We start from the raw sequence: 20,985 nt of genomic DNA on the forward strand, positions 1-20,985 counted from the left end.
AATGGGGCCGGGGAAGAAGACTGACATTCTACGAGTCCCCAACCGATTGTGGGTTTTTTTCTTCCAGTTTATTTGCCTCGTTTGTAACTTATTTTGTACATAATGTTGCCGCTACAGTCTCTTGTGACCAAAAATAATTTCTGGACATCAGGATTGTTATTACTCACTGTTATTACTCACCACGGACAGAAACCTTTTTTTCCTTTAAAGAGTCTGACGAGCCCGGTGCGAATGATATGCTTCTTTCTCGGGAACAGGCCCAGATCCCCGGGATTTGCATGAAGAGGGGGCGGAGAAAAAGGGGCCAGAATTCTTCCAAGAATTCGTAGGCGATCGAATAAAGCCCTTCCATTCTGCTAGCAAACGTGCAATCTTTGGAGAATAAAATCGATGACCTACGAGGAAGATCAAACTACCAACGGGACATCCAAAACTGTAATATCGTATGCTTCACGGAGTCGTGGCTGAACGATGACACTATCAACATACAGCTGGCTGATTATACTCTGTACCGGCAGGATACAACAGCGGCGTCTTGTAAGACAAGTGGTGGCGGACTATGTATTTTTGTAAATAACAGCTGGTGCACGATATCTAAGAAAGTCTCAAGCTTTTGCTCGCCTGAGGTAGAGTATCTCATGATAAGCTGTAGACCACACTATCTACCTAGAGAGTTTATCTGTATTTTTCGTAGCTGCCCAGTGACATACCACCACAGACTGAGGCTGGCACTAAGATAGTATTCCGCCATAAGCAAACAAGAAAACGCTCACCCAGAGGTGGTACTCCTAGTAGCCGGGGACTTTAATGCAGGGAAACTGAAATCCATTTTACCAAATTTCTATTAGCATCAGGAAAAAAACTCGACCACCTTTACTCCACACACAGAGAAGCATACAAAGCTCTACCTCGCCCTCCATTTGGCATATCTGACCATAATTCTATCCTCCTGATTCCTGCTTACAAGCGACAATTTAAGCAGGAAGCACCAGTGACTAGATCAATAAAAAAGTTGTCAAATGAAGCAGATGCTAAGCTATAGTACTGTTTTGCTAGCACAGACTGGACTCGCAAGGCCGCAGGGCCCAGACGGATTAACAGGACGTGTACTGTGAGCATGTGCTGACCAACTGGCAAGTGTCTTCACTGACATTTTCCACCTCTCCCTGTCCAAGTCTGTAATACCAACATGTTTTAAGCAGACCACCATAGTGCCTGTGCCCAAGAACACTAAGGTAACCTGCCTAAATGACTACCGACCCGTAGCACTCACGTCTGTAGCCATGAAGTGCTTTGAAAGGCTGGTCATGGCTCACATCAACACCATTATCCTAGAAACCCTAGACCCACTCCAATTTGCATTCTGCCCCAACAGATCCAGAGATGATGCAATCTCTATTGCATTCCACACTGCCATTTGCCACCAAGGCAAAACGAACACCTATGTGAGAATGCTATTCATTGACTACAACTCAGCGTTCAACACCCTAGTGCCTTCAAAGCTCATCAATAAGCTAAGGACCCTGGGACTAAACACCTCCCTCTGCATCTGGATTTCCTGACGGGCCGCCCACAGGTGGTAAGGGTAGGTAACAACACATCCGCCACACTGATCCTCAACACAGGGGCCCCTCAGGGGTGTGTGCTCAGTCCCCTCCTGTACTTCCTGTTTCCTCATGACTGCACAGCCAGGCACGACTCCAGCACCATCATTAAGTTCGCCGATGACACAACAGTGGTAGGTCTGATCACTGACAACAACGAGACAGCCTATAGGGAGGAGGTCAAAGACCTGGTTGTATGGTGCCAGGACAACAAAAAATCCCTCAACGTAACCAAGACTAAGGAGATGATTGTGGACTACAGGAAAAGGAGGACCGAGCACGCCCCCATTCTCATCGACGGGGCTGTAGTGGAGCAAGTTGAGAGCATCAAGTTCCTTGGTGTCTACATCACCAACAAACTAGAATGGTCCAAGCACAAAGACAGTCGTGAAGAGGCCATGACAAAACCTATTCCCCCTCAAGAGACTGAAAAGATTCGGCATGGGTCCTCAGATCATCAAAAGGTTCTACAGCTGCACCATCGAGATCATCCTGACTGGTATGGCAACTGCTAGGCCTCCGACCGCAAGACACTACAGAGGGTAGTGCGAACGGCCCAGTACATCACTGGGGCCAAGCTTCCTGCCATCCAGGACCTCTATACCATGCGGTGTCAGAGGAAGGCCCTAAAAAAAAAGACTCCAGCCACCCTAGTCATAGACTGTTCTCTCTGCTACCACACGGCAAGCAGTACCGGAGCACCAAACCTAGGTCCAAGAGGCTTCTAAACAGCTTCTACCTCCAAGCCATAAGACTGCTGAACATCTAATCAAATAGCTACCCAGACTATTTGCATTGTCCCCCTCCTTTACACCGCTGCTACTCTCTGTTGTTATCATCTATGCATAGTCACTTTAATAACTCTACCTACATGTACATATTACCCCAACTAACCGCACATTGACTCTGTACACCCCTGTATATAGTCTCGCTATGTTTTTTTTACTCCTGCTCTTTAACTACTTGTTACTTTTATTTCTTATTCTTATCCATATTTTTTTTAAACTGCATTGTTGGTTAGGGGCTTGTAAGTAAGCATTTCACTGTTGCATTCGGCGCATGTGACTAATACAATTTGATTTGACGTCACCAACATACTGCCATGAAGTGGTAACTATTAGTGACTTGTACATCGATATACTGCTCTAACATGGTCAATGCCCATTCACTAATCAAGCAGCTATTTTTCTCACAATCTGTAGATACCCCATATTAGCCTATAAATAACATGTTTTTGGTTGGCTACTTGTTAGATGCTGTATGGTCTTTGTCTTCTGAGAGCAAGCCCATAGAGTTAATATTATAATGCTGAGAGCCACTGAGCCAGGCTATAGCCAGGCTATAGGCCTGTCTGTATTCAGGCAGCCAAGCTGTATTCTCAGGAGCAGGACAGAGCAGAGCCTGAGCCACAGCATGGCCTGGAGCAGATCATTGTGACACCAGCCACGTGCCACTCTGAGGCCCTGATACAGACAGGCCTTATTTTAGATGCTGCAGAGAGAAAAGAGGAAGGCTTGCTACTATCAGCCCAGTGCTACACCACACTGCTACTACCACCCACAGCCCTACAGCTTCATTAGACCCAGTGCTACAGTACTTCTGTAACACATATCAGCCCACATATCAGCCCAGTGCTACAGTACTACTGTAACACATATCAGCCCAGTGCTACAGCCCAGTGTTCCCCACTAGCCACACTCCCACCCCAAGCCCCACATCAACCCACTAGCTGCAAAACCTTCCATAACCTTGACTAGAGGTCGACCGATTATGATTTTTCAACGCCGATACCGATTATTGGAGGACCATAAAAGCCGATACCGATTATTGGAGGACCATAAAAGCCGATACCGATTATTGGAGGACCATAAAAGCCGATACCGATTATTGGAGGACCATAAAAGCCGATACCGATTATTGGAGGACCATAAAAGCCGATACCGATTATTGGAGGACCATAAAAGCCGATACCGATTATTGGAGGACCATAAAAGCCGATACCGATTATTGGAGGACCATAAAAGCCGATACCGATTATTGGAGGACCATAAAAGCCGATACCGATTATTGGAGGACCATAAAAGCCGATACCGATTATTGGAGGACCATAAAAGCCGATACCGATTACATCGGCATATTTTATTTATTTATTTGTAATAATGACAATTACAACAATACTGAATTAACACTTATTTTAACGTAATATTATACATCAATAAAATCAAGTTAGCCTAAAATAAATAATGAAACATGAACAATTTGGTTTAAATAATGCAAAAACAAAGTGTTGGAAAAGAATGTAAAAGTGCAATATGTGCCATGTAAGAAAGCTTACGTTTAAGTTCCTTGCTCAGAACATGAGAACATATGAAAGCTGGTGGTTCCTTTTAACATGAGTCTTCAATATTCCCAGGTAAGAAGTTTTAGGTTGTAGTTATTATAGGAATTATAGGACTATCTCTCTATACCATTTGTATTTCATATACCTTTGACTATTGGATGTTCTTATAGGTACTTTATTATTGCCAGTGTAACAGTATAGCTTCTGTCCCTCTCCTCGCCCCTACCTGGGCTCGAACCAGGAACACATCAACAACAGCCACCCTCGAAGCAGCGTTACCCATGCAGAGCAAGGGGAACAACTACTCCTCAGAGCGAGTGACGTTTGAAACGCTATTAGCGAGCACCCCGCTAACTAGCTAACCATTTCACATCGGTTACACCAGCCTAATCTCGGGAGTTGATAGGCTTGAAGTCATAAACAGCTCAATGCTTGAGCATTGCGAAGAGCTGCTGGCAAAACGCATGAAAGTGCTGTTTTAATGAATGCTAATGAGCCTGCTGCTGCCTACCATCGCTCAGTCAGACTGCTCTATCAAATCATAGACTTAATTATAACATAATAACACACAGAAATACGAGCCTTTGGTCATTAATATGGTCGAATCCGGAAACTATCATCTCGAAAACAAGATGTTTATTCTTTCAGTGAAATACGGAACCGTTCTGTATTTTATCTAACGGGTGGCATCCATAAGTCTAAATATTCCTGTTACATTGCACAACCTTCAATGTTATGTCATAATTACGTAAAATTCTGGCAAATTAGTTCGCAACGAGCCCGGTGGCCCAAACTGTTGCATATACCCTGACTCTGCGTGCAATGAACGCAAGAGAAGTGACACAATTTCACCTGGTTAATATTGCCTGCTAACCTGGATTTATTTTAGCTAAATATGCAGGTTTAAAAATATATACTTCTGTGTATTGATTTTAAGAAAGGAACTGATGTTTATGGTTAGGTACAGTTGTGCAAAGATTGTGCTTTTTTAGAAAATGCGCTTTTATTAAATCATCCCCCGTTTGGCGAAGTTGGCTGTCTTTGTTTGGAAGAAATAGTCTTCACACAGTTCTTGCAACAGAGTCTGGGTATATGCAGCAGTTCGGGCCCCCTGACTCGTTGCGAGTCAGGGGGCCCGAACTGCTGCATATACCCAGACTCTGTTGCAAGAGAAGTGACACCATTTCCCTAGTTAAAAGAAATTCATGTTAGCAGGCAATATTAACTAAATATGCACGTTTAAAAATATATACTTGTGTATTGATTTTAAGAAAGGCATTGATGTTTATGGTTAGGTACATGTTGGAGCAACGACAGTGCTTTTTCGCGAATGCGCACCGTATCGATTATATGCAACGCAGGACACGCTAGATAAACTAGTAATATCATCAACCATGTGTAGTTAACTAGTGATTATGATTGATTGATTGATAGATTTTTACAAGATAAGTTTAATGCTAGCTAGCAATTCACCTTGGCTTCTTACTGCATTCGCGTAACAGACAGGCTCCTCGTGGAGTACAATGTAAAGCAGGTGGTTAGAGCGTTGGACTAGTTAACCGTAAGGTTGCAAGATTGAATCCCCAAGCTGGCAAGGTAAAAATCTGTCGTTCTGCCCCTGAACAAGGCAGTTAACCCACCGTTCCCAGGTCGTCATTGAAAATAAGAATGTGTTCTTAACTGACTTGCCTTGTTAAATAAAAGGTGTAAAGAAAAAAGATTAGGCCAAATCGGTTTCCAAAAATACTGGCCGATTTAATTAGGGCCGATTTCAAGTTTTCATAACAAATCGGAAATCGGCCATAATTAAAATCGGCCATTACGATTAATCGGTCGACCTCTAACCTTGACACTTCATTTTTGCATCATATGTAAAAGCTTGTCTTATTCTTCTAAGTTTGTTCTATTATTCTTCTATATTCGGTTTGGTAATAAATATGTCTTTATGCAGTAGCTTATTTGTTAAAGTTATGTCATCCACAGTTAGGCCCTATTCTGACAGCTTTGCACCCAAACATTTTTTTTTAAAAATATTCTACTGTAACATGAAATAGTAAATCCTTTTATGACTCACTAGGCTCTTAGATGATATAACCTGTTATGCAGTGTTGATTGTCTGCTCTGCACAATATGAACACAAATAAATGTTTGTCAATAACACCTAAGATTATGTATAGATCATGTTTAAAACAAGCAGAGTGAAACGACTTTTGAAATGACTTTACAACACTGATATTTGTGTTGCCTACACAAAGAGCCCATAGCAGGCATTCATAAACTGCATCTCAAATAGCACCATAATCCATATACAGTGCACTACTTCTGACCAGGCCCCATAGAGTGCCATTTGGGACCCAGCATGACTGTGTGATACAACTTGGCAGGTTCCCATGGCTAGAAAGCAGTACGAAACAAAAGAACACTGGCCTTAAATCTGTGGGGATTTATCAGGATCAGGCCTGATAAGAGAACAATGTCCACACTGTCTAAAATAACATATTAACGGAGGGCAGGATATACTGTATCACAACTCTATCCTCTTAACCTTCTACATTCTTAGGGGAAAAAGTGTTATTTTAAGGGTTCTCCTATTGGGATAGCCAAATAACCCTTTTAGGTTCTAGATTTTTTTTTAAATGGTTCTAAGAAAGTAACCACAACCAGCCAATTCTGGAGAAAATATGATGCGTTAAAAAAAGGACATATCGTAGCTTGTGGTAATACCATGCTACATAGTAACAGGCCATGTCTGTGAATTACTTGGATAAAAACGAATCCAGAGAATGGAATACAGAATACAGAGACAGGAAAACTCCCTGATATGTGAGAAACATCAACCCACAGATATCCTAGAATTCACTAGAGTGGATGATGTCATAGACTTGCTTCAACCTTCACCACCACAGCCCTGTACAACTAACCCAGAGAATTAATGTGAATACAAGCATGTGTCAGTCTGTTGAGCTAATGCATATGCATTAGCTTGAGGAGGAAATGCAAGTCTTCCCTTAGAGAGAAACGTCCACTCACCTTTCACATCTTCACCACCACCACCACCACAACCTGTAGGCTGTCAGCCCTCAGTCTGGACTCATCTTTCATGTGCTGGGCTCAGCTGAGGCTCAGTGGGTAATCTCTCCTCAGAAACACTTCAATTCAACTGATCACTCAATCTCCTCTCCTCTCCTATGATGGAGCAGAACACCAGCAGACCGCTCTGTTCACAAACAGACCACAATGAACGCTGGGATTCCCTCCTTCTTTACCCCCTCTTTCTGTCCTCCCTCCTAGCTGTCGTTTTCGCTCTCCTCTGATCACTTGACACAGTAGATACAGCATAGAGCTTGTTTCCCTGTAGCTACAGCCAGTTAGCTCCTGTCTCTGTTGTGTTGTTCTGGTGCTGAAAGAGGAAGCAGAAAATATAGGAAACCTTAAAATGGCACTCCCCAAATTCCTCCCTGGTTCCTTCCCCTGTACTGCCTCCTGCCTGACTCCCAGCTGGCCCAGAGGAGAGCGGAATAACAGTAGCTCTGAGAGGCCTGACTGCCTGTGTCTGTCTGTAGGTAAGTAACAGTAGTATAGTGGTAAGGAGCTTCTATACACACAGAGTAGATGAGCTAGTTTCTAGACACAGAGAAATACGCAGGGAGCTAGCTTCTACAGAAAGAGAGAGAGAGAAATACGCAGGGAGCTAGCTTCTACAGAGAGAGAGAGAGAGAGAGAGAGAGAGAGAGAGAGAGAGATAAATATGCAGGGAGCTAGCTTCTATACAGAGAGAGCAAGAGAAATATGCAGGGAGCTAGCTTCTATACAGAGAGAGCGAGAAATATACAAGGAGCTAGCTTCTATACAGAGAGAGAGAAATACGCAGGGAGCTAGCTTCTACAGAGAGAGAGAGAGAGAAATATGCAGGGAGCTAGCTTCTATACAGAGAGAGCAAGAGAAATATGCAGGGAGCTAGCTTCTATACAGAGAGAGCGAGAAATATACAAGGAGCTAGCTTCTATACAGAGAGAGAGAAATCCACAGGGAGCTAGCTTCTATACGGAGAGAGAGAAATACGCAGGGAGCTAGCTTCTATACAGAGAGAGAGAAATATGCAGGGAGCTAGCTTCTATACAGAGAGAGAGAAATACGCAGGGAGCTAGCTTCTATAAAGAGAAATACGCAGGGAGCTAGCTTCTATACAGAGAGAGAGAGAGAGAGGAATATGCAGGGAGCTAGCTTCTATACAGAGAGAGAGAGAGAGAGGAATATGCAGGGAGCTAAGCTTCTATACAGAGAGAGAGGAATACACAAGGAGCTAGCTTCTATACAGGGAGAGAGAGGAATACACAGGGAGCTAGCTTCTATACAGAGAGAGAGGAATACACAAGGAGCTAGCTTCTATACAGGGAGAGAGAGGAATACACAGGGAGCTAGCTTCTATACAGAGAGATAGAGAGAGGGGAATACGCAGGGAGCTAGCTTCTATACAGAGAGAGAGAGAGAGAGAGAGAGAGAGAGAGAGAGAGAGAGGAATACACAGGGAGCTAGCTTCTATACAGAGAGAGAAATATGCAGGGAGCTAGCTTGTATACAGAGAGCAAGAAATATGCAGGGAGCTAGCTTCTACAGAGAGAGAGAGAGAGAGTAGGGTGAGCTAACCTGCTATAGCCTCCCTCAGTCCAACACGCAGAGCAACCAGAGGCAGCTGTCTTTACTGATGAGAGCAGCTCTAACAATGACATTCCTTCTTCTTTCAGCGCTCTCATTCTCTCTCTCCCTCTCTTTTCTAAACCGCCCCAGAAGTAGTAGCAGTAGGATCTCAGCAACTAGCCTAGCATTAGACATTCTTATTTTACCTCCCAAATGGCACCCTATTCCATACACTATGTAGGGTGCACTATGTAGGGAATAGGGTGCCTTACAGTTGGAGGTGTTCTCAGCCAGCAGCAGAAGCAGCATGCTAGGCTATAGGGCCCATAGTGTTTCATGCCCAGCCATTACAATACCAGTGACTAAGAATCTCAGCAGATCCCCTTCACTCTCCCCCCCCAAAACCCCAGCCCCTCTCTCCCTGCTTCTCTCGAGCCAAAGCCCCCTCCCTCTCTTCTCAGCGGCTGAATGGTAGCAGCTGAACAGTGACATCAGAGGGGTGCAAGCCAAACCTTTCAGGCTCCTCCCCTCTCTCTCTGTGCTGTGTGTGTGTGCTGGCTAGTTGCTACACTAAGCCTGCAGCAGTCTTCCCTCCTCGATCTCTCTGTATGTTTGCTAGTCACAACACTAGGCCTGCGAAAGTCTACCTCCCCTCCCCTGCCCTCCCTTCACATACACTTCCCCAGGCAGCTCCCTCCCAGTTCCTCCCACAAATCTGTCTTTAAAAACAGTGTTCACCAGACAACAGCTTTGTCCAATAATGCACTCTGACAAGTCCGTGGAGAAGGGTTGAATGGCAGACATAACAGTGAGTGTGAAAATGAGATTCTTAAGCCAAGGTTTACACAGAATTGTAACCTCACACAGAAAGGTGAATTGGTTTCAGAGAGCCTGAAAGGGTTTTTTCAAACACTGCATGTAACCCTCAATCATATATTAAAATACCAACATGTGATTGACAGTTTATACATGGAGAGAAAAGGAAAACAACAGAAAGTGATTTTGTTCCACAATGGAGACAGACTCAAGATTCCTTCCCGAATGGTGCCCTATTCCCTATGTCATGCTTTGCACTATAAAGGGAATAGGCAGCCATTTGGGACACAAATCCATTTCAGATAATAACCACAGTCAGACCTGATTTTTAAATCTCATTAATCCAGTGAGGAGTGATACACGTCTACAGTAATTCTCACCTAAGAACCCTGTCATACTGCCCTTAATGTCAGCCTGATGTCAGTATAGATTTCTGTGTGAGAGGGGTTCTCGTTATGCTATGGAGGGAGGGGAGCATCAAATCATCTTTGAGACCCAGTCATACATTCTATGTACGGTATCTCACCCACTCTCTTTCTGCACTAAGTGGCTTAATGGGCTCCTTCCTGCAGGGCTGGGCTCAGGCCACTGTCTGGATCGCAGCCTCTAATGACACCGTCACACACATTCACACGCTCCCGTAACTAACACGTCTAGTCAACTCTCATCTTAAAGCCACACCATGGGAGCACCACAACCACACCCTAACTGTCCAGGAGATGGGCATTGGTAATGGCTTTATCATCCTGTCCAAGCCAGAAAGGCTCCTGCCCAATGCGCCAATCTCCTGTTTCTGAAGCAGCATGATGTACAAGTACACCCCCTTGAACAGGAAGCTAGTCTGTCGCAGGGCCTTACCGCCAATCCATCTCCTTAATGCGGAGTGCCAAGCAGAGATGCATCGAGTCCCATTTTTAGAGTCCTTGGTAACTCGCCCAGGGATCGAACCCCCCAACCTTCCAATCACAGGGGGGACACTCCAACCACTGACTTGGCGTGTGAATGAACTATAAGAGAAGACGATTTTTGTTGTTGCATCTTTCTCCCTATCCGAGTGACTCACCACTGTGTGAGAGAGAGTCTCTTAATGTAAGTATGTCAGGATGAAGAAGTGAATATGGGCCTACTGCTGTTTGCATGACTAATGCATAGCAATTGATTTTATCCGTTGTAGACAGACATTTTCACAGAGCAGAAGACTCCACTTAGAATCACATAAATAGTTGAGCCTGAATAATAATAATACTCTCTCTCTGCTAAGTGTAACGTTGCATAAGTGAAATGCCACAGAGCAAAGAGGGCTTCTATAGGAGTCAGTGAGTGGCTCTGATGATGACTCACCACAATACACAACTCCTGGGGTGGGGCTCAAATAACACCACATTCGCTATCTAGTGCACTACATTTGACCAGAGCCCCAGTGCAGTACATAGGGAATAGGGTGTCTTATCAGACACAGCCTTGGTCCCAGTGTCTCGAACATAGACAGCCATACAGTAAAGATACAGTTCTATACTGTCTGTACATCATAGGTCTGGCAGAGCAGTCAGCTGGGAGGTGGGCAGCAGAAGAGTGGCCTAATGTGGGATGTGTTAGCCCTTGGTGATGTACTGTGCTGTACTGTAGGCCTACAGTGCTGTCTAAGTGTAGGCCTACAGTGCTGTCTAAATATAGACGCTGGCTTATGTTTCCAGCTATATCTGTTGCTGTGGGCATGTCATCATACAGTAGTCATCTAGATAGCATTTAGAATGAAGTAGTCCAGATTCAATTTTCACAACACTCTGTGAAAGACAGCAAGGATGTCTGTTTCTCCTATTCGTCACTGGGAGTGATACACTACCGTTCAAAAGTTTTAGAACACCTACTCATTCAAGGGTTTTTATTTATTTTTATAGTGAAGACATCAAAACTATGAAATAACACATACGGAGGGCTATTTGACCAATAAGGAGAGTGATGGAGTGCTGCATCAGATGACCTTGCCCCCACCATCTCCCGACCTCAACCAAATTGAGATGGTTTGGGATGGGTCGGACTGCAGAGTGAAGGAAAAGCAGCCAACAAGTGCTCAGCATATGTGGGAACTCCTTCAAGACTGTTGGAAAGGCATTCCAGGTGAGGCTGGTTGAGAGAATGGCTGGGCATGCCAAGAGTGTGCAAAGCTGTCATCAAGGCAAAGGGTGGCTAGTTTGAAGAATCTCAAATATAACATTATTTTGATTTGTTTAACACCGTTTACTACATGATTCCGTATGTGTTATTTCATAGTTTTGATGTCTTCACTATTATTCTACAATGTAGAAAATAGTAAAAATAAAGAAAAACCCTGGAATGAGTAGGTGTGTCTAAAACTTTTGACCGGTAGTGTATGTCTGTGTCCAAGGGAAGCATGACAGCAGAGAGACTGGACTTGAGTAACAGTAGGTATGCTGCATTTGCTAAAGAGTAGGGCTCCAGATAACAATGTACGAGTTGTGGTAAAAATAGGACACCCCGCTCATTTGTCAAACAAACAAGAATGCATAAAATTGTTAAGACAAGGATATTTCACCTTAACCATAATCTTTTAAACGATATCTCCTGAAAAGGGATATAATGTATACTGTATAAAGCCAAAACAACTCTCCACTCCCCACCAGTACCTTGGGGTCATACCCTGACCCAGGTCAAGGTAGTGGAATGGGGATACATAAGGAGCACATCAAGCATACACAATATCCAATATATGGTCATTTTTCACATTAGTAGACAGACACTGATGTATTGTACAGGCTATAGGAAATACATTGGGAACACACTATACGCAAGACTGTAGTGCTGCATCAGATGAGTCGTGCATGGCTGAACAGTAATTGAGTATTTGGATCCCTGCATTATTTAAATCGCCCCTAGTTTACAGAGCTGGAGGACTGTTCTGTAGTCCTATTTAGAGGGGGTGCGAGAGGCTGAAAATACGTGAAGTCAATGCAGCTGACCCCAAGTTTAAAGTGCATGGATGCTCAGAGAAGCAACAAACCTTGTTAATGAGTAATTGGAAGGTACAGCTGATAGTCAAGAGTAACTTAAGAGTAACTTATTTCACCTTAGACAAAAGGCCTTGGCTCTCGGTCTACCCATCGATCATCATTCATACAGCAGTGATACTGTAGCACACCAGCATTGCATCCCCAATGGCACCCTATTCCCTATATTATGCACTACTTTGACCAGAGAGCCCAAGAGCCCTGGTCAAAAGTGGTGCACTATATAAGGAATAAGGTGCCATTTAGGACTCATACCAGTGTCTTTACATGTCAGGGTGCTGCATGAGGGACGTCTGTCTGTCTCCATCCCTTTACCTCCTGAGGGAATGTAACTGAAAGGAGACGTGGCTGGATGACCTTTCATTGACATGTCATTTACTGAAAGTGCAACGGACACAGACCTGGAATAAGAGCTTTACCAAAACCATCTGGGACTTTTCACTTGTGTATGACTACAGCATTTTACTGAAATAGTTTAAGGATAAATAGGAGTGAATCTGTATCTCAACTCCAAAAGCCAACTTTCTCCAGTTGCTTTGGTTAAGAAATGACAATAAAAGAGGATCATTTGATCAGAAAGAGATATTGGATGGTCTCTTTAAGGGCTTTAATACACACACCCTTCAGAACAAGTCAATAACAGATCAGAGATACTTTTTTAAAGCTCTATTATGCTCTGTCTTGTTTGATCTTCCTATTGTGGAAGATGGGTACAATTCCAATAGGTGGTTTCTGGATGCACACGGACAGGAAACGATACACTGATAGCACCCCAAATGGCACCCTATTCCCGATGTAGTGCACTACGTTTGGCCAGGGCCCTGGGTACCATTTAGGTCAGAGAGCTTATCACTGCAGGACTGTGGATTGACTAATGTTACCGAGGGAAAGACAGAGGACATGGACACATCAGGAGAAGCCTGTCTCTGTCACAGTCCTCAGCACCAGCACCAGGACGCAGTCCTCAGCACCTGGACGCAGTCCTCAGCACCTGGAAGCAGTCCTCAGCACCAGGACGCAGTCCTCAGCACCTGGACGCAGTCCTCAGCACCTGGACGCAGTCCTCAGCACCTGGACGCAGTCCTCAGCACCAGGACGCAGTCCTCAGCACCAGGACGCAGTCCTCAGCACCAGGACGCAGTCCTCAGCACCAGGACGCAGTCCTCAGCACCAGGACGCAGTCCTCAGCACCAGGACGCAGTCCTCAGCACCTGGACGCAGTCCTCAGCACCTGGACGCAGTCCTCAGCACCTGGACGCAGTCCTCAGCACCTGGACGCAGTCCTCAGCACCTGGACGCAGTCCTCAGCACCTGGACGCAGTCCTCAGCACCTGGACACAGTCCTCAGCACCTGGACACAGTCCTCAGCACCTGGACACAGTCCTCAGCACCAGGACACAGTCCTCAGCACCTGGACACAGTCCTCAGCACCTGGACACAGTCCTCAGCACCAGGACACAGTCCTCAGCACCAGGACACAGTCCTCAGCACCAGGACACAGTCCTCAGCACCAGGACACAGTCCTCAGCATAACAGCAGCTCATTAGGATACACACACCCATGTATGCGGCATGTTTCAGAGGCTACCGCCAGCACACACACACACACACACACACACACACACACAAACACTGCAGATCTCAGAAAGGTCGACACACATACTCAGCCATAGGCCACTGCCCAGACTCCTGTCAAGCCAGACTGCAATCTGCTGCGAACTACTGTCGCTCACAGAGCCTCTGTCTGAGAGGAGTTATTGGACAGATTGGAGGAGAGTGAACAGATGGGAGATGAGGAGACACTCGAGGAGATGTTAATAGAATTGGAGGAGATTGAAGAGAGAGAGCTGTTGATTTGGCGTAGTATGCAAGGCGTTCGCCCTGAGGTGCGTGTCCCCAGCCCGGTACCACCGCACCAGGCTGTATCTCCGTCCCATCAATACAGGTGCCTGTCCGGCGCTACCAGAGTTTCCGCCCCTCAGTCCAGAGGCGCCAGAGCCTTCCTCCTCTCCAGCGCTGCCAGAGCCTTCCTCCTCTCCAGCGCTGCCGGAGTCTCCTGCCTGTCCGGCGCTGCCAGAGCTTCCGTCCCTCAGTCCAGAGGCGCCAGAGCCCCTCAGTCCAGAGGCGCCAGAGCTTCTCTGTCCAGCGCTGCCAGAGCCTTCCTCCTCTCCAGCGCTGCCGGAGTCTCCCGCCTGTCCGGCGCTGCCAGAGCTTCCGTCCCTCAGTCCAGAGGCGCCAGAGCTCCTCTGTCCAGCACTGCCAGAGCCTTCCTCCTCTCCAGCGCTGTCAGAGTCTCCCGCCTGTCCAGAGCCCCTCAGTCCAGAGGCGCCAGAGCCCCTCAGTCCAGCACTGCCAGAGCCTTCCTCCTCTCCAGCGCTGCCAGAGCTTCCGCCCCTCAGTCCAGAGGCGCCAGAGCTCCTCTGTCCAGCACTGCCAGAGCCTTCCTCCTCTCCAGCGCTGTCAGAGCTTCCGCCCCTCAGTCCAGAGGCGCCAGAGCTCCTCTGTCCAGCACTGCCAGAGCCTTCCTCCTCTCCAGCGCTGTCAGAGTCTCCCGCCTGTCCAGAGCCGGCAGAGCCCCTCAGTCCAGAGGCGCCAGAGCTCCTCTGTCCAGCGCTACCAGAGCCTTCCTCCTCTCCAGCGCTGCCAGAGCTTCCGCCCCTCAGTCCAGAGGCGCCAGAGCCCCTCAGTCCAGAGGCGCCAGAGCCTTCCTCCTCTCCAGCGCTGCCGGAGTCTCCTGCCTGTCCGGCGCTGCCAGAGCTTCCGTCCCTCAGTCCAGAGGCGCCAGAGCCCCTCAGTCCAGAGGCGCCAGAGCTTCTCTGTCCAGCGCTGCCAGAGCCTTCCTCCTCTCCAGCGCTGCCAGAGCCTTCCTCCTCTCCAGCGCTGCCGGAGTCTCCCGCCTGTCCGGCGCTGCCAGAGCTTCCGCCCCTCAGTACAGAGGCGCCAGAGCCCCTCAGTCCAGAGGCGCCAGAGCCCCTCAGTCCAGAGGCGCCAGAGCCCCTCAGTCCAGCACTGCCAGAGCCTTCCTCCTCTCCAGCGCTGTCAGAGTCTCCCGCCTGTCCAGAGCCGGCAGAGCCCCTCAGTCCAGAGGCGCCAGAGCTCCTCTGTCCAGCGCTGCCAGAGCCTTCCTCCTCTCCAGCGCTGTCAGAGTCTCCCGCCTGTCCAGAGCCGGCAGAGCCCCTCAGTCCAGAGGCGCCAGAGCCCCTCAGTCCAGAGGCGCCAGAGCCCCTCAGTCCAGCACTGCCAGAGCCTTCCTCCTCTCCAGCGCTGCCAGAGCTTCCGCCCCTCAGTCCAGAGGCGCCAGAGCTCCTCTGCCCAGCGCCGCCTGAGCCGCCCGTCTGCCCAGCGCCGCCTGAGCCGCCCGTCTGCCCAGCGCCGCCTGAGCCGCCCGTCTGCCCAGCGCCGCATGAGCCGCCCGTCTGCCCAGCGCCGCCTGAGCCGCCCGTCTGCCCAGCGCCGCCCGTCTGCCCAGCGCCGTCTGAGCCGCCCGTCTGCCCAGCGCAGGAGCTGCCAGAGCCGTCAGCCAGCCAGGAGCTGCCAGAGCCGTCAGCCAGCCAGGAGCTGCCAGAGCCGTCAGCCAGCCAGGAGCTGCCAGAGCCGTCAGCCAGCCAGGAGCTGCCAGAGCCGTCAGCCAGCCAGGAGCTGCCAGAGCCGTCAGCCAGCCAGGAGCTGCCATCGCCGTCAACCAGCCAGGAGCTGCCATCGCCGTCAACCAGCCAGGAGCTGCCATCGCCGTCAACCAGCCTGAGCTACCCCTTAAGTCCAGAGCTACCCCTTAAGTCCAGAGGTGTCTGTCAGTCCGGTGGGCCTGTTGTTTAGGGTTCCCAGGTCAGGGTCGGCGGCAAGGGTCGCCGTTCCTAGGGGACCACAGAGGCGGACTAAGACTATGGTGGAGTCCAGCGTCCAGCGCCGCCACCGCGGACAGATGCCCACCCAGAACCTCCCATATAGGTTCAGGTTTTGCGTCCGGAGTCCGCACCTTGGGAGGGGGGTACTGTCACATTCTGACCCTAGTTATTGTGTTAATTGTTTGTTTTAGTTGGTCAGGACGTGAGTTGGGTGGGCATTCTATGTTTTGTGTGTCTAGGTATTTTTTCTGTGTTTGGCCTAGTATGGTTCTCAATCAGAGGCAGGTGTCGTTAGTTGTCTCTGATTGAGAATCATACTTAGGTAGCCTGGGTTTCACTGTTTGTTTGTGGGTTTGTTTCCGTGTCTGTGTTTTACACCACACGGTACTGTTTTCGGTTATTCACGTTACGTTTATTGTTTTGTATGGAGTGTTCAGTTTGTGTTTTAATAAACAACCATGGACACTTACCACGCTGCATATTGGTCCTCCGATCCTTCTCGCCTCTCCTCTTCAGATGAAGAGGAGGAAAGCCATTACAGAAGGCTAATAAAGTCCACGTATGTGTCCAAATGGCATCCTATTCCCTAGTGCACTACTATTGACCAGGGCTCAAAGGGCTCTGGTAAAAAGTATTGCACTGTATAGGGGATACGGGTTGCCTCCCACATTAACAATGTTCCCACATACGTCTGGGATTTCGAACACTAGACCACTGCTGAATGCATGGCCAAAATAGGCGCAACATCGCTCCAAGGTGGTCAGATGACGAGGTTAAATGCTGCTTTTCACTCCCCAAGTCAGACTAATGCTGAACCACTGTAGATAGTGACTCCGAAAACTGTCATTAATACTGTTATGCATTACAGGACTATTCTATTGTGGATGATCACGACCCTACATCTGAAATCTAGTATTAGATCTCATTAATAGGAATGTTATGCCTGTCCCTTCCTGCTTGGAGACTAGAGAAAGAGGACTGTGATGTGATGTGTGGGGAAAGAGATCTGTGATGTTGACACCAGAGGTCGACCGATTATGATTTTTCAACGCCGATACCGATTATTGGAGGACCAATAAAGCCGATACCGATTAAATCGGCAGATTTCTTTATTTATTTAATTTATTTGTAATAATGATAATTACAACAATACTGAATTAACACTTATTTTAACCTAATATAATACATCAATAAAATCTATTTAGCCTCAAATAAATAATGAAACATGTTCAATATGGTTTAAATAATGCAAAAACAAAGTGTTGGAGAAGAAAGTAATATGTCATTAATATGGTCGAATCCGGAAACTATAATTTCGAAAACAAAACGTTTATTCTTTCAGTGAAATACGGAACCGTTCTGTATTTTATCTAACGGGTGGCATCCATAAGTCTAAATATTCCTGTTACATTGCACAACCTTCAATGTTATGTCATAATTACGTAAAGTTCTGGCAAATTAGTTCGCAATAAGCCAGGCAGCCCAAACTGTTGCATATACCCTGACTCTGTGTGCAATGAACGCAAGAGAAGTGACACAATTTCACCTGGTTAATATTGCCTGCTAAACTGGATTAGTAGTTATAACTAGTGATTATGATTGATTGTAATATCATCAACCATGTGTAGTTAACTAGTTAACTAGTGATTATGATTGATTGATTGTTTTTTATAAGATAAGTTTAATGCTAGCTAGCAATTTATCTTGCCTCCTACTGCATTCGCGTAACAGGCAGGCTCCTCATTTAGTGCAATGGTTGGAGCGTTGGACAAGTTAACTGTACGGTTGCAAGATTGGATCCCCTGAGCTGACAAGGTGAACATCTGTCGTTCTGCCCCTGAACAAGGCAGTTAACCCACCGTTCCTAGACCGTCATTGAAAATAAGAATGTGTTCTTAACTGAATTGCCTAGTTAAATTAAAAGGTATAAAAAATATATATATATAAAAAATAATAAAAAATAAAACAAATCGGAAATCGGCACCCAAATATACCGATTTCCGATTGTTGTGAAATCGGCCATTCCGATTAATCGGTCGACCTCTAGTTGATACTAATAGCAGTAAGGGTCAAATACAGTTAAGAATGAATCTCCTGCTGGCTTCCCTGAGGCTTAAAACACTATCACTCTATCTAATAACGTTCCAACAAATCACATCAAGTCAAATCAAATGTTTTAGTGTATTTTAAACCAATCAATTTACTTCACAGTAAAATGAACACAGACTATGCATATTCCAGGAGGACACTAACTCACTCAGTGAAGAGGTGAAGTATAGGTCTCTTAACCTAGCTGTCCTTGTGGCTAAAAAACTGATAGGAGACAAGGTGAAGAATGATATTCTTCCCAGTTCCAACCACCTGTAGTGGTATAATTACATCAGTGACAGCTGATACATCTCTGATGACAACTGGCTGCTGGTGACCCCAAGGAAGCACATAGATGTTCACTGACTGTCTTTCATGAACTCAACTGCAGGTGGTCTCCCTCTCTCCCTCTCTCTCCCCCTCCACAGCAGTCACAATGCACTATTGTCTATTAATCTTCCCTAAAGCAGCACGGAATTACAAGCAAAGACTTATTTCATGACATCATTAATACAGCACAGCACAATACTGTATTAGTACACATTATAACACGACAGTAAGTGACAGCATTGTGTAACCATTCAGACCAGTCCTAGGTTCAGACCATCCTCTGGTAGACTGTGGCCTGTGTCATCATTGCTGATGTCTGATCTCACACATGCAGGGCTGCCTGCTCTGAGCAAGACCAGGGCTGTGGCCAGCTCTCCTAATAGTGCACAATGTAATATACTAACAGATCTGGGAACAGCTGTTAGCTGTAGTCAGCTCCCACCATTAATCAGACCTGACTGCAACAACCCAACATAACCCAGCACTGCAACAGACTAAAGCACTCCTGGACATCTATAATGTTTGATGCAGGATAGGGGAGGTAGCTAGACAACCCACCCAGTGGCAATACAATGCCAAATGAAGAGCCATAGAATGACTTGAACATAGACCTAATCAGCTGATTCACATGAGCTTACTGTACCATTACCTAACACAACACTGAAACATAACATCATTACCTAACATAACATATAATATTACTACATTACATAACACTGAAACATAAGATCATTATCAGACATAACACTGAAACATAACATCATTACCTAACATAACACTGAAACACAACACAACATCATGTCCTAACATACAATCTTAGGGAAAAAAAGGTTCCAAAAGTGTTTTTCAGCTGTCCCCATTGGAGGACCCTTCTTAGACCCTTTTGGGTTCCGCGTAGAAATCTCTTCATGGAAGCCAAATGGCTTCTACCTGGAACCATAATGTTTCTACCTGGAACCAAAAAGGGTTATTCAAAGGGCTCTACTTTGGGGACAGCTGGAGAAGCATTTTAGCACATTTATTTTCTAAGAGTGTAACATTGAAACATTAAATAGCAATTTCAGAATATAACATTGAAACAACATAAATATAGATAAACATATGATAAAGTCTCCAAAATACAGTAACCTCATCCAGCCATGAGCCCTACCCATAGACTGCAGCATTGATGCCCACCTGCTAATGAGCAGAGCAAGCAGTCAGCAAGCTAAAATGGAGAGGTGTGTGTGCATGTGCCATTTCCCACTCACATACAATGCCATTTCCCCTCTTATGAATAGAAAAGCTACAGCAACAGCTCAGAGCCGTAGATGCCAAGTGGTCAATAATCACTGCTTGTTCCTGTTCTGAGATTCTCAGAACTGAGGCACAGATACCAGACGAGATACTGTAATCAATTATTCAAACTCTTCTTTGCATCCATATGTAGCGAGAAACCCTGGACATAGCACTGCACTGCACTACGGCTGGCTTGGGGAGAAAGCACCGAGAAAACAGCGAGACAGACAGAGAGAGGCGGAATGGGAGGATTGTACTCACATGAATTTCCAGGCAGCCTTAGAGAGAAGTGTCAGCATCCAAGTCCACAGCTGTCCATTGTCAGAGTCCTACTGTGTTATAACAGAATACACAGAGAGAACGGTGAGACAGGAATAAAGGGCAGGGTGTCTGCTGTGTTTGGGAAGAAAAGGAGCGAGAGACTGGGAGGGGAAGGAGAAGAGAAGGGAAGGGAGGGAGGGGCGGATCCGTACAAATACTGTTATTGATTGGCTAGAGAGCAGTGGGAGGAGTTTGGCTGTCCAATGGGATATAGGGCATGTAAATGAGATGTAAATGAGGTGGAGCATCTTCAGAATGTGATGGAGGGATAAGACTGTCTGCTGCAATAGGGTGTAACTTGTTTTAACCCCACCCCCTGCCCATAAAAGGACAAAGGATGCTTTTCACTGCCTTCTCTGGTGTCGTAATCAGGCTGCTATTTAAGATATAAGGAACACACAGAGAAGCTGTACAGAAGACAATGGCCAAGCCCTAATGACTGTATTTACCATTAATAAATATAGCCTAATGGTCTAGCTAGACTTTTATACAGATCACTTAGATGCCTACCCATTGAGCAACTGAGGGAGGGGGGGTGGGGATGAACTAGGATTCCAAACAAGATTCCAAATAATGGATCTAGCGGTTGGATAAACCCACAGTAGAAATGGCTTATCTTTATGGATGAGAAGTGAAGGGAGTGATGGAGGAAGGGAGGGAGTGATTAAGGGATGTGAAAACAGTAGAGCAGACCAGCTA

The 20,985-nt window shown here is 46.4% G+C and overlaps 1 protein-coding gene across 4 annotated transcripts in view; it reads right to left on the reverse strand.

Moving 5' to 3' along the window:
- The window catches only part of LOC139382817 (tripartite motif-containing protein 3-like), a 44,104-nt gene extending 23,691 nt beyond the window's left edge, over positions 1 to 20,413 (reverse strand). Inside the window, exon 1 of one of the 4 annotated variants that reach the window (XM_071127037.1) lies at positions 20,227 to 20,413. The gene's annotated coding sequence lies outside the window, so the exon portion shown is untranslated. Of the gene's footprint in view, positions 1 to 6,975; positions 7,360 to 20,226 lie in introns of those variants that run through there. The other 3 variants (XM_071127035.1, XM_071127038.1, XM_071127036.1) reach the window with 3 other exon arrangements.
- Positions 20,414 to 20,985: the final 572 nt, after the last annotated feature.

The sequence above is a fragment of the Oncorhynchus clarkii genome, chromosome 24 (genome assembly GCF_045791955.1).
Source record: "Oncorhynchus clarkii lewisi isolate Uvic-CL-2024 chromosome 24, UVic_Ocla_1.0, whole genome shotgun sequence".
Lineage (NCBI taxonomy): Eukaryota > Metazoa > Chordata > Actinopteri > Salmoniformes > Salmonidae > Oncorhynchus > Oncorhynchus clarkii.